Raw genomic sequence first — 3,894 nt, 5'->3', positions numbered from 1 at the left:
ATATATATAATAAAATTGAAATTTTAAAATAATTTAGTTTTTTCTTCACTTAGCTTATAGGAAGAATTAAAAGAAAATTAACATAAAATAGGTGAATTCCATACATATATACCATATATATTCCATAAGTGAAACCAATAAATTTTCTTAGTATCGTAGCTAGCATATCTTTTCATGAGTGATGTCATTCTTGCTACGTGCTTTATCAACTTCAACGTTTCGAAAATATTGTATTTGTTAATGTAGGCATGTAATGTAAAATTATTTAATTCGCTTTTAAGTTTCATACTTTGCAGAATTATTTGTGGGCTGTAATAAAAGATGTAAAAAAAAACTAATCTAAAAAGATAAATAAAAATTTAATTTTCCTATTATAAGAAAAATTTATACATATTGTTTAAATTCAATGTATTTTTTATCTATAAAACGATGTTGTCTTTCTTTCCTTTTACTACAATGCTGTGTTTACAATGCATTTTTTTTTCTTTTATACAGAAAATGCGTTTTTCTGAAATTCTATAGTTTAAAAATATTCAATTCTGCATTAATAGTTAAATATTTCATTAATATTGAATACAAAGATTATTATTTGATTCCCATAATAATAATAATTTACAAATCAGTTTAATTTTTTAACATTTATATAGACCCAAATTACATACGAGTATAATGTTTGTTTATTTAAAAATGTACTTCACACAGTAGAAACTCGATTATCCAAACTTGACGAGACCAGGGGTGTTTCGGTTAATCCAAAAACGTTTGTTTTTGTATTTTGGATAATAAAGCACTGTGCATTTGAAGTTTTATAAACTATGAATACCGTAATACAGTTTCTGTATTACTCATCTTAATTTACTCAAACAGTTAACATAAAGTTCGATATGGCCTGGTTTCGCGGCGCTAAATCAACAGATGTCGTAGTAATTTCCAGTCACATGGATTTATACAGTATTTTGTGGTATTCTAAACGTTCTTTTTTTTTCTTTTTCTTTTTTTATAATTGTTTTGGATAATGGAGTTTCTACTGTATATCATTTATTTATATATATTAGATAAATAGTAAAAGTAATAATTACCTAAAAGTTCGAAGAATGTAAATATATCTTTAGCTTCTATTATTAACTCATCCGTCTGTTTAATTGAAAATGATTGTAACACTTGAAGACACGAACAGTTTAATGGTGTAATAGTTATATATTTATATTTATTTTCAATTAATTCTGACGATTCTTTCTTCATAATTCCGTTGTTGTTGGTATCATTATGATTATTTGCTTCGTTTTCTTTTTTCATCCTTGAAGAACAAAAATGCAATTTTGCTGTACCATTATAATCGAATGGATAAATTATTTCGAGTATATAAGATAAAAATTATATAGAATCTACAATTTAAAATGGAAAATAGAGTTTTAATACGAATTCATATAAAACAGTTGAATTCTACGATTTTTTGATAGGAAAAATACATACACTCGTATTGATAATATGTACTGTACATGGTCTGATGAAAAAATTAGAAATAAACCACCAATTAAAATGAGCAACCTGATAAAGTTCTGATAAGAAATATATAGCATAAGTAGTTCTTATATAACAATTATCATTAACAGAATGAAATGCGTAATAATTACAGTAAAACCTGTCTAAAACGGAAACTTGCCAAACCGGTACCTCGCGATTTCACTTTACACAGGTTTTACTGTATAATTAAATTCGCAATTAATTAAATAGCCAAGTTATGATTCAAATCGTCCACTCACTTAATCTTCACTTTTAGTAAAGCACATTCGTAAAGCTTCTTTGATAAATATTTGATCTTATTTCTATAACATAAAATGAAATTATATACTCTTATAAAATTAAACATTAATTTAAATTTTAAATTTTCATATAATTCAATCAATTGTTTAAAATCCATACTTTTTTTTTACTACAAATAATATTATTTTTAATGACAATTGATCAATCGAACGTCACGTGTTATTCGATACAGGTGCACGTGAATGAATTTGTGGCAGACGATCGTTAAATATTTTTAAAAATTAATTTTTTTTTTCTAACGAGTTTATTATGTATTAATATTATACGTTGCATTACTTTGAATTTTAAAGTAAAAAATTTTTCCTCTAATTTCCGGATAATTAAACAATATTATTCTATTAAAATATAGGACAATTAATTAATTAAAGATATTTAAACTTTTAAGATTTATGACACAGCTAAAATATCTATAATATATTGATAATTAACATTTATTAATTAATTTCAGCAAGTGTTGTAAATAAATTTACATTTACATCTAATTTTATTTGTACAATTTATGTTTATATTATTCGTTTTAATTTTAACTCTAAATGATTTTCTATCTCCTTTAAGTCGACATCAGTTGAATTATAAAGAAAAAAAAATTCAACAGTGAGTTGCATAACTTTCCCGGTTAAAGTTTAAAGTTGTGTGTGGCGTTATCTGTTATGAGATTTTATTTTAAAAACTTTTTATATTATTAATTAGTATAAAATGACAAAAAGCTTGATTTTAAGGGTAAAGATGAGTTTTATAAAAAAAAGAAAAAATTGTAAGTGCTAATAACGAATAAAATAGAGAGGTTGAGGCCGACGTTTTCTACGCGAAAACGTATACGTCGGACGTTCAGCGCCGCCTTCCTGTAAGCCTAGACGTTTGACAATGGCGTTTGGAACGTCAGTGGAATCATGATCGACGTTCCAAACGCCATTGTCAAACTTCTAGGCCTACAGGAAGGTGGCGCTGAACGTCCGACGTACACGTTTTCGCGTTGAAAACGTCGGCCGCAACCTCTCTAATTCTTTAAGTCCGACCTCATTCAAGATTTGACGCATGATCCTTCTATCTTCCCATCCGCTTGACCTTTAATCACGAAAATTTAATGACATCAACCGCTAATACACAAATCTCAAACCTCCCTGCAAAATTTCAGAAATTTTCGACAGAAAAATAGTTATTAAGCTTCAAAGTAGGTTAAATCGTGCTCCTCCTCACATATGCACTAACATCCATACATAGAGAAAAAAATCTTCGTCATTTTTCTGCATTTTTGACGTTTCAAGATCCCCTAAGTTTAAAAATATAAATAGTTAATGTAGGGCGATAGGTCAAAAAATTGACAGATCGTCATACTATCCGTCTGTCATACGTGTAAAACATCCGGGAAAGTAAAAATGATATTGAAATAGTTTCAGAAAATTATTTTATCAATATATAATTTCGGGGATTATATAGATTACCCCCTATGGAATCTCAGAACTTTGAGTATATATCTGAATTGAGGGGACCGAGACAAGTTCAATGATACCCTACTTTTGGACCGGAGACGAAAAATAAGAAAGTTATCATACTTTTTTAATGATATCATGCAGATGACACCGTAGTTGCTAGTACCGCCATCTTGCGGTAAAGTTTGCAAACCATTAAAAAAAAACACTGTGAAAGGCAAGAAATTGCACGAACAGTCAAACGCCACTTCCCTTTTATTTCTTTTGTTCAAGAACTACCGTGCCGAGCGGTCTAGGTGGCAGCCTACCGCTCTGGGCACTCGGGCTCGAATCCTGACTTTCTCGGGCTGAATCCGGGCTTCGCTCGGGTCGAGAAAACCCGAGGAATTTTTCGCGGGGGGTCCGTCTGGATCGGATTTGTCGGGCCTGTCCTTCACCACCCGACTTCTCCATTGTGGACCTGGCCGAATCCATAATGGGCTTAATTAAAGAGGCCCTGTTAGTGCCCACAGGGCGGAAAAAGTTAAAAAAGTGATAATAATACAGTAGACAGAAGCCGAAACAACATGCAAAAAAAATATCAGCTTTATTGTGAAATAATCTGCTGACAATATAAATCAGAAATAATGGATATTGATAT

General features: G+C 29.7%; 1 long non-coding RNA gene across 1 annotated transcript; it reads right to left on the bottom strand.

Moving 5' to 3' along the window:
• Positions 1-1,237: 1,237 nt before the first annotated feature.
• Positions 1,238-2,028, bottom strand: LOC111620079. The gene is made up of 3 exons (XR_002755856.1): positions 1,924-2,028; positions 1,764-1,826; positions 1,238-1,297 (listed from the first exon to the last, which is right to left on the bottom strand). It is a non-coding gene; the product is annotated as an uncharacterized LOC111620079 (long non-coding RNA).
• Positions 2,029-3,894: the final 1,866 nt, after the last annotated feature.

This window comes from Centruroides sculpturatus, unplaced genomic scaffold, assembly GCF_000671375.1.
Source record: "Centruroides sculpturatus isolate CEXI.00-Female unplaced genomic scaffold, Cexi_2.0 scaffold131, whole genome shotgun sequence".
NCBI classification, from domain to species: domain Eukaryota; kingdom Metazoa; phylum Arthropoda; class Arachnida; order Scorpiones; family Buthidae; genus Centruroides; species Centruroides sculpturatus.
Note: the sequence above shows the minus strand (reverse complement) of the source record. Positions and strands in the feature narration are given on the sequence as shown.